This window comes from Peromyscus maniculatus, chromosome 23 (assembly GCF_049852395.1).
Source record: "Peromyscus maniculatus bairdii isolate BWxNUB_F1_BW_parent chromosome 23, HU_Pman_BW_mat_3.1, whole genome shotgun sequence".
Classification (NCBI taxonomy): Eukaryota; Metazoa; Chordata; class Mammalia; order Rodentia; family Cricetidae; genus Peromyscus; species Peromyscus maniculatus.
In genome coordinates, this window is record NC_134874.1 from 39,710,520 (window position 1) to 39,720,643 (window position 10,124).

General features: G+C 46.0%; 1 long non-coding RNA gene across 1 annotated transcript; it reads right to left on the bottom strand.

Annotated features, from left to right (window-relative positions):
- Positions 1 to 1,732: 1,732 nt before the first annotated feature.
- On the bottom strand, positions 1,733 to 5,274 carry LOC143270573 (uncharacterized). Its single transcript, XR_013047776.1, has 2 exons — positions 2,509 to 5,274; positions 1,733 to 2,218 (listed from the first exon to the last, which is right to left on the bottom strand). It is a non-coding gene; the product is annotated as an uncharacterized LOC143270573 (long non-coding RNA).
- Positions 5,275 to 10,124: the final 4,850 nt, after the last annotated feature.

A 10,124-nucleotide genomic window follows, 5' to 3' on the forward strand; every position in this document is an offset into this window, starting at 1 on the left:
ACTGGGGTGATGGAGGGTAATGGACGGCAAGGGACGGTCGAATGAGAGCTTAGGGGAGCGGGAGGTTCAAGCTGGAACAGGAACAGAATCAGAGAACAAGGAAAGAGATACTAACATAAATGAAGGTACCATAGCAATAGGAACAAGCAGAGGTCTAGGGAGGTTCCCAGGAATCCACAAAGATGACCCACCCATAAACTACTGGCAATGGTCGAGAATGTAACTGAACTGACCTACTCTGGTGATCGGATGGCTGAATACCCTAACTGTCATCACAGAAGTCTCATCCAGTGACTGATGGAAGCAGATGCAGAGATCCAAGCCCAGGTTGTAGGTGTAGCTCCAGGAGTCCAATTGACAAGAGCGAGGAGGGGTTCTATGACCAAGAGATATCGAGACCATGACTGGAAAAAGTGCAGAGCCAGCTAGCCAAATTTGTGAAAACACATGAACTGTGGAGCCCCCATGATACTGGACTAGGCCCTCTGGATAAGTGAGACAGTTGTTTTAGCTGGAACTATTTAGCCTCCCTGCCTCCCCCGGCAGTGGGATCAGGACTGGTCCTTAGTGCATGAGTTGGCGTTTTGGAGCCTAGTGCCTATGGTGAGACACTTTGTACAGCCTTGGTGCAGGGAGGAGGGGCTTGGACCTGCCTCAGCTGAATATATCAGGCTCTGCTGACTCCCCATGGGAGACCTTGCCTTGGAGGAGGTAGGAATGGGGGGTGATTTGTGGGTGAAGGCTGGGGGTGGGAGGAGGGAGGACAGGGGAATCTGTGGTTGATACATAAAATGAATAGTAAATCTATAATAAAAAATATAAACCTTTCAAACTGGATTCTGACTTTGAGATTTGGCTTAGTCAGTGACTATTTTTTCTTAAAGTGTGAAGTAATTTCTGTGATTCAGATTTATTATAGTGAAAGACCCCCGGCTGAGATCTTTCTCCGGGAGAGACCCCAAACCCAAGGAACACACCGAAACCACAGATCAGATGCAAAAGCAAGAGGGTTTATTTAGACCAGGTACCTGGGGCGAAGTCTCTTGGAGGACTTGAGCGCCTTCTTAGGGCAAGGGGGACTTTTTATGGGATCCCAGGGGCAGAGGTGCGGTTACAGAAGCGAGAAGCATAGTTACAGGGTCCCTATTGGTTGTTTCAAAGAAGGCCAGGGTGAACTTGGGGTCGTATGTGTGTGGCTGATTTGGCCTTGTCCAGGCCAGCTGCTTATTTCTCAAGGCCAGGGGGCCAGCCATAAAATATCAACTGTCTTACTCCCAAGGCCGCTGACCCAATTATCCCCTATCTTAGGCCCGATGGCTGGCTATAGTTATCTTTTTCTTCCAAGGCCGGCTGGCTAGTTAGTCACAGCTGTGAACTCCTGTTTTTCTGATTCCTGCAGAATGGCGTTTCTTAGGCTAAGTTATGGGGGGGGGGGCGCATTTTATTGGCCCAAAGCCCCATGTCCTCATAATGGAGCGGGGGTCTTTCATTCCCCCATTTTCTTTTGTACCAAATGAAATCTTTCATTTTAGGATGGAGAATAAGGGGTTAACTCTATCTCTGACTGTCTGAGCCTCTGATATTGCTGGGTTAGGATCAAAGCCTGGGCAACAGAAACCTTATCCTTGATGAATTGCACCAATCTGTTGAGGATGTATGACCCAAACAATAAAATGAGCAGAAGGATGATTAGGGGGCCCATAATGGTGGAGACAAGGGTCGTAAACCATGGTGACCTTTGGAACTATCTTTTAAATCATTTCTGTTGAGCATGGCTACTTGGAGCTGTCTGAATTGGCCGGTCTCTATAAGGGCTGCAGTCCTGTATCTACCCCAGCAGCTATTCCGCCCATGGTAATTTTTTCCAGTAACAGGGCCAGCGTCAGGGAAACAGGCTCTCTGGTGATGCCCCTCCTTATGTCAGGAGGACTATTAGGGGGATCAAGGGGACCCCCGGGTGAGTCTTATCTTTAGTGGGTTTGGAGAGCGTTGAACTAGATGTCTCGGTGCCCTCAGCTTCGTCGGGTTCCTTGGCAGCCTTTACATGTGACGTGTGGACCCAAGCCGCTGTCCCGTCAACCTCGGCTCTAGGTTCCTAGATTGATGGCGTCGGACCCAGACAGAGTCCCCAATCTTGAATGGGTGAGGCACCACCGGGCGGTTCAGTTGCTCCCGGCAGGCAGGGGTTTTCACACCGTCTTTTGTATCAGTTGGAGGGCTAGTGGCAAAAGAGGAGATATCAGAGTAAAGGAAATTTACAATTGGTGGGGGAGCCCCATACATGATCTCGAACGGGGTTAGGCCATGAGGCCCAGGAGTGTTCCGGGCTCGGTAAAGGGCTAGGGGGAGTAGGAGCACCCAATCTCTAGTGCCAGTTGCAAGCGTTAATTTGGTTAAAGTCTCCTTAATGGTTTTATTTGTACGTTTTACCTGTCCTGAGCTCTGGGGGCTGTATGCACAATGAAGTTTTTAATCGATCCCCAGTAGCCTGGCCACCTCCTGACTTACCTGGGAGACAAAGGCGGGCCCATTGTCTGACCCCAATATCTGGGGTATTTCATACCTGGGAAAGATGTCATCTAGGAGTTTTTTTGGTTACCACGTTAGTGGTCTTTTTCTTGGTAGGCAAGGCCTCTGTCCATCTATGATGTAAGCTTGTTGCTCGGGGCTCCATTTCGCCCCCATTTTCTTTGTTAGTTCCTGGTCCTCCGGGCTTTCATCATCCGGAGGGCCTGGGTCAGCGCGATCAGCTCTGCCTTTTGGGCCGATGTTCCAGGTGGCAGTGGTGAGGTCCAAACTATCTCCGATTCAGTGGTGACGGCTGCTCCGGCCCTCCGTTCTCCTTCTTGGAGGAAGCTGCTCCCATCCGTGTACCAGGCAGCAGGGTTGCGGGGTTGAGGGAGACAACTGGTCTGAACATCACTCGGTCTGGGGGCTGCTGGACCAGAGCTTTTACCGCATGGGAGGATAACACAGTTAATGGCTGTCCCAAAGTCAGTTTTCCTGCATCCTTGAGCAAAACAGCAATAGCGGCTACCCCGCGCAGACAGGGGGCGGGCCATCCTGCAGCTACCGGGCTCTTATGGCCCCAGTCTCTGTACCAGCATTCCTTTTGCAAAGCCTGAGTTCTCGTCCACGAACAGTTTAAAGGGCTAGGACTTGTAGGGGGGGTCCCTTTGGGTCCTGTCCAGATGCCAGCTGAATCTTTTTTTTTTTTTTTTTTTTTTTGGTGGTCCTTTGATACCTCCTGTTACCTGTGGCCCCCTGGACCAAAGCTGTGCGGTCACTGAGAGAGCTTCCGGTATGGGTCAGGACTGAATGTTGAGCCCCGGTGTCCACTAGGAAGGTCACTGGCTGCCCCCCCATCTTGAGAGTTAGCCTGGGCTGGGGGGGGGTCGCTCCTGGCCGTGACCTTCTCAATCTTCCAGATTGAGGACCCTTGACTTAGGTCTCCGAGACCCTTGAGGCTTTTTTTGATCAGTCACGAGCCTAATGTCCTCTCTGTTTATAGTAAGCACTTTGTCTTTGTCAAGCAGTGTCCTTTTTTGATCTCCCGTCCTAACTTTTTAACTCCCTCTCTGACCTGTCCCTGAGACATTACAGTGGCCAGGACTTTTTTTGTTTGTTTTTTTTCTCCCTCCTTGTCTCTTTAAGTCTTTTTTTAAAAACGCGCTGCCGGCGTCTCTTTCTGGTAACCTGAGCCGAATGGGTAGGGGGTCTAGAGCCCCTTGGAGACCAGCTAAGAGCAACTGGCGATAGAGATATAGGTGTTCCCTACCTTCACTGGTTTGTCCCGCCTTCCTCCTAGGCGACCGGCAATTGGGGAGGAAGCAGGAAACTCATCCTCCGCTGTTTGGGGGCCGCTGCAGGAGCCGCCGGTCCCTCCGGCGCTGTCGGGGGGGGGGGGCTGAGGGGAAGAGAAACGGCTTAACCCATGGGGGAGGTTCTGTTGTCAGGAGTCTCCACATGGCAATGTATGGGACCTGGTCCGGGTGGCCATGGGGACTGGAAGCAAAAACTTTTCCCTCCACCTGTGAAATAAGACTGAGGTTAAAGGTTCCCTGACGAGGTCATCTTACATCTATTTTAACCTAATCGGCCTCGCAAAGAGTGATCTATTTTTTTTTAAAATTACGACTCCTTTGTTGTTGGCTCGTGTCTTCACGTCTGACCAGTGTTTAAGCATGAGGCTCAAGGGGGTGGTGACAGTCTGTCCTATGGCTGTTTCTAGGAGGAGAACGGTTAAACAGAAAACAAAAAACGACAGACCAATATAAATAAGACTAACACTCGCTGCGCGGCTTCGGTTCCAAACCGAAAGCAAAACCAGAAAAACCGTGCCCCCAGAGGGGTCTTTAAACCGTGCCCCCGGAGGGGTCTTCAGACCGTGCCCCCGGAGGGGTCTTCAGACCGTGCCACAGAGGGCACTTCAGATGAACCGTGGAACTTCTTCCAGGTTCCCAGATTCCCCTGGGACGTCTCCCAGGGTTCAGCGGCGAAGTCCAGGCCCGTCGGCCTCCTCTTTCAGATCCACTGACACAGACAGATTATCAGACGCAGGCGCGGAGACAAACAAACAACATTTAACATTCAGACAAACAGACAACCCTCAGACTGGACAGGGATGACATAAATCAAGGCCGGCCGGCTTACCTCCTGATGGTGGGTCGGTGGTTTCAGGGAGGGGTCTCAATCCCCGTACGGGCCACCAAATGAAAGACCCCCGGCTGAGATCTTTCTCCGGGAGAGACCCCAAACCCAAGGAACACACCGAAACCACAGATCAGATGCAAAAGCAAGAGGGTTTATTTAGACCAGGTACCTGGGGCGAAGTCTCTTGGAGGACTTGCGCGCCTTCTTAGGGCAAGGGGGACTTTTTATGGGATCCCAGGGGCAGAGGCGCGGTTACAGAAGCGAGAAGCATAGTTACAGGGTCCCTATTGGTTGTTTCAAAGAAGGCCAGGGTGAACTTGGGGTCGTATGTGTGTGGCTGATTTGGCCTTGTCCAGGCCAGCTGCTTATTTCTCAAGGCCAGGGGGCCAGCCATAAAATATCAACTGTCTTACTCCCAAGGCCGCTGACCCAATTATCCCCTATCTTAGGCCCGATGGCTGGCCATAGTTATCTTTTTCTTCCAAGGCCGGCTGGCTAGTTAGTCACAGCTGTGAACTCCTGTTTTTCTGATTCCTGCAGAATGGCGTTTCTTAGGCTAAGTTATGGGGGGGGCGCATTTTATTGGCCCAAAGCCCCATGTCCTCATAATGGAGCGGGGGTCTTTCAATAGAAGCTCCTTTCAGTTCCCTTTTAATAATATTTTGTACATAGAAGGAAAGAAAGCCCTTTTTCTGTGGAGAACTAACAGAGAGAAGACAGATTTCAAATACCTTGTTAAACAACTGAGACCTACACATAGAATATGAATGTTTGGCCTAGTGGTAGACAGTATGATGTTAACAAGCAGTACTTTTGAAGTAGAGGCATGGAGGCTGAGCTGAGTTGTGCAAAATGCCCCATGGAAGACAGTTTCTAAAATCTACAACAGAGACTAATATAGAAAAATCTAAGTAAGTCTGAGTGCTGCAGTACTTCACTGGAGAATTTTAACTAGTGGTCATATAACAGTCTAAATTATGGAAAGTGGAAAACAAAAGAATTGACAACTATTTTTAAAAAACATGTATTCATTGTTAAATGTCATTAAAACTCATCACAGAAAATATGACACAATGAAAGTTAACATTTAATTTTTAGTAAAAACTAATGCATTAATTTTTCTGAAACATTAATCTATATTGTTTTGACGTGTTTACTTTATTAAAGTTTTTTATTGTTGAGACTTGTTTTTCTAAGTAACAAGATTGAGATTAAGAGCTAGCAACAGGCAAGGGATATATACTGTACACACAAATGTCACTCATATCAAAGATTCTTTCTCTTTCTCTTTATATCTCCTTTTCTTGTGTTTGTATATTTGTGTCTCTCTGTGTGCATCTCTGTGTGTATGTTTGTGTTTGTGATAGTATGTGACATTTTCTCCTTCTGATTGTGTATGTGTTTGTGTCTCCATGTGTGTGTCTCTTTCTATATGTGTGTGTCTTTGTATGTGCTAGGAAGGAGAATAAAAATAACCATAAAGATGTCTGAAAAGCCCATATAGAATCATACTATTAAATGTCTAGACAAAAACAACTATAACACATGTAAATCAGCAAATACACACACACACACACAAATAATTTAAATAAATATTTCCTTTCACTGACAATGGTCCCCTGAAAATACTAAGGTCAAATTACAAAAACTCCAAAATCTGCATTGAGAAGCACTTTGTAGAGTTGTTGGATAGACTTGTATGAAAGATTCTTGTAAGAGGCAGAATGTAAGTCCCTATGACTGAAAACACCATTCAGTTCTGGAAATAGAGCCCTGAGACACCTGAGTTGGAACTATCTTTAAAACCTCCTCCTTTAGGGCTATCTTTCAGGGAAAGAGTTGTCACAGTTCAAGGTGCCAAGGGAGAGATGGAGTAAGAAATGCTCAGAACAGGAAAAATAGTCTCCTTTAAGGAAGAACATAGTTCTTTAAAGAAGGAACTGGAAATAAAACATATGGAAATAAGGTAGCTATAATGAGGCTTAAGGACACCCCGAGGATGTATATGTCTGGAGTCTTGTTCCAGAAGAGTCCAATAACCTGGGACAGATGTGTGAAATCAGTGCATTGAAGAAACTATGACCACCTGATTCAAACAAGTGGCCCTGGATATCCTGGGCAGTTTTTAATATACAGTTTCAATAGTTTGCATGAACAGTTTTACAATCAGATTTATTTCCTTATGTTTCTAATAATGGTTAAAGTAATTACACATTTGTTTCTTTACCTCACTCTCTGTCTGTCCTCCAACTTGCCCACTGGTAATCATGGCCTACTTGGTTCATAGCTCTAAAGTTAGAAGCATAAGCAGTATTGCAAGTGACAAGAAAAGTTTTCAAACTAGGCACACCTACAGGTCAAACAGTGTGCCCACTTGGCAACATTTACAGTTAGGGCATCATGCAAAAAGAAAGAGGGTTTTCCCTCTAGTCAAATTTCTCACAATTAACTCATCAGCCAAGGCTGAATCAATTCATTCTTCATTCTGTACTTCTCTATGTCCTGTAGCTAGAGTTTTCCTGTCTGGCCCACAGTCAGGACAAATCTCTCTCACCAGTCTGTCCCCCAGCTGCTCAGACCCAACAAAGTAAACACAGAGACTTATATTGCTTACAAACTGTATGGCCATGGCAGGTTTCTTGCTAACTGTTCTTATATCTTAAAATAATCCATTTCCATAAATCTATACCTTGCCACATGGCTTGTGGCTTACTGGCAACTTTATATGCTGCTTGTCCTGGCGGTGGTTGGCAGTGTCTCCTTCTACCTTCCTGTTCTTTTATTTCTCCTCTCTGTTAGTCCCACCTATACTTCCTGCCTAGCCATGGCCAATCAGGTTTTATTTATTGACCAATCAGAGTAACTTGACATACAGACTATCCCACAGCACAGCCAAGTGCAGACCATCTCAAACACCTGCACTCAGGCCTATGGTCCTAATCATCCTCTATGTGGACCTGCTGGGTAAAGCCATGAGGAACCTGAGAATGGGCTCCCACAGGGCATACAGAACATCCCACAGCACTTCTGCCCCCCTTTTTTTCCAAAAGGAAGGTTTTAACCTCAACAAAGTAAAATTACATATATTTTGGAAATTTGGGCATAGCTTCTCTTACTACTTCCTGGTGGAGGGGGGCGCTGTATCTTATGGGGATACAAAGAAAATTTAAGGATTATGGAATCGTCCATGAGGCTGTATTGTCTGAGCCAGTTGCCTTCAAACCATTCTGGATGTTGGATCATCTGGGTCATGGTGTCATCAGAGACCTTTCAGGGGGTCTTGGCTAGTCAAACCTGATGTATCTTAATCTGGAACAAATCCATAGCCTCTGGCTTTCTTTGGGAACAAAAGCAGAGTCTCCTTTTCAAAGCAACACATCCTTAGACATAAATTTTGAAATTGAAATACCTTTAAAATATACGAATTGATTTAAGTGAGCAGTCTTTACAATCAAAAGTCTTTCTGCAGTGAAAAATCCCAAAAACAATATAATACAGACTCTCTGTGTGATATCCATCTTTACATGGCTTACTTTTATATTACTTTTACTTTCTCTTTAAAGACTTTATTATTTTAAAACTTTCTATTTCTTTATATAACTGTCTATGTTTCTTTTCCTCTCTCTTCCTAGCCTATGTACATTTTTACACACATTGTAAAGCATTTAAAGTCTTGTTCCATCTGAATCGGTCTTATTGTGAATCTATTGCTTTAAACTGCAGCATTTGTAAGACTGAATCGGTGCTATGGCTGCTGACTCTGCCCACCTCAGGTTCCCCACATGGTGGTGGTCCGTTTACCACCAGCTCTGGGAGCTATCGTGGGTCTATGCTTTTATCCCAGCAGCGTGTAGCCCAGAAACCTTTTTTGTTTTGTACTAGCAAACTCTAAATCCACCATGCAGCTTAATGTGCCACTTGCAGAGTCCTCATTCATGCCATACGACAGATGGAGCACACATGCTGGGAATGCACCAGTAGCTAAAACCAGCAGCTGCTGCTCATTTGAGAGAGACAATTAGGAAGCTGTTTTTAGCTCCATTTTAGAATCTTTTCTCAGGTTTTAGGTAGAAACTGTTGCCAACACATTGGCAGCCTTTTGTAGCTAGAGTTTTCCTGCCTGGCCCACAGTCAAGACAAATCTTTGACACCAACATGTTCCCCAGCCACTCAGACCCAACCAAGTAAACACAGACACTTATATTGCTTACAAACTGTATGGCTGTGGCAGGCTTCTTGCTAACTGTTCTTATATCTTGAATTAATCCATTTCCATAAATCTATACCTTGCCACATGGCTCGTGGCTTACCGGCATCTTTTCATGGTGCTTGTCCTGGCGGTGGGTGGCAGTGTCTCCTTTGTGGGGCGTTTACCCACCACCCCCACAGCTTCCCAGAGTTTTCTTGAGTGCGAGCAGCAGGAAATATTAGATAGAAGGATTTATAGCGGAGAATCTTGTGGAGATAAACAGATAGAAAATAAAGGATAGCCTCGAGAGGGCCTGGAACCTATTCCAACGGGCCCGGACTGTCTCTGGTCCAGGGTTTTTATAGAGACGCCAAGGGGTGGAGCAAAAGACCTCCTCCCCCAGCACAGCCAAGTGCAGGCCATCTCAGACACCTGCACTCAGGCCCGTGGTCCTGATCATCCTCTATTCGGACCTGCTGGGTAAAGCCACGAGGAACCCCAGAACGGGCTCCCACACTCCTTCTACCTTCCTGTTCTTTTATTTCTCCTCTCTGTTAGTTCCACCTACACTTCCTGCCTAGCCATGGCCATTTAAGTTTTATTTATTGACCAATCAGAGCAACTTGACACACAGACCATCCCATAGCACAGCCAGTGCAGACCATCTCAAACACCTGCACTCAGGCCTGTGGTCCCAATCATCCTCTATGTGGACCTGCTGGGTAAAGCCACGAGGAACCTGAGAACAGGCTCCCACAGGACATACAGAACATCCCACAGCAATGTCCTTTGGGGGATATACCAGGTTTTTCCTTATCATCCTACAAACTTCATAACTTAAAAGCTTTCTCTTAATAGTCGGCATTGCTTATGCCTTTTATCATGTTTGCCTCCTCTCAAATTTTTACTGTCTTGGCAAAGCTATTAGAAATGTGGGGATTGTGGATTTCTACGATTCTGTTTCATTCCATGTTCCTAGACTCTTCTCAATAACTCTTGATATCTTTTCATTACCATTCTTCCTAGATTCCTGATGTTAGAATCATTATCTCCAGAACTGTCATGCAAGTTTGTAATGTCATGAACTGCTCTGACTCTTTTAGCCTAATCACAGGGAGCATTGAAAAGGCAACACCTTGACCTTGAGAATTCTGAATTCATGGTCACACTTAAAATAACAAAGGCTTTGGAGCTGAATCAGGCACAATGTATATAGTTAACAAGATCTCCTCTGGCTCTCACAGAGGACAGTTTTCAGGGGGATGTTTTAATCTTATAATAG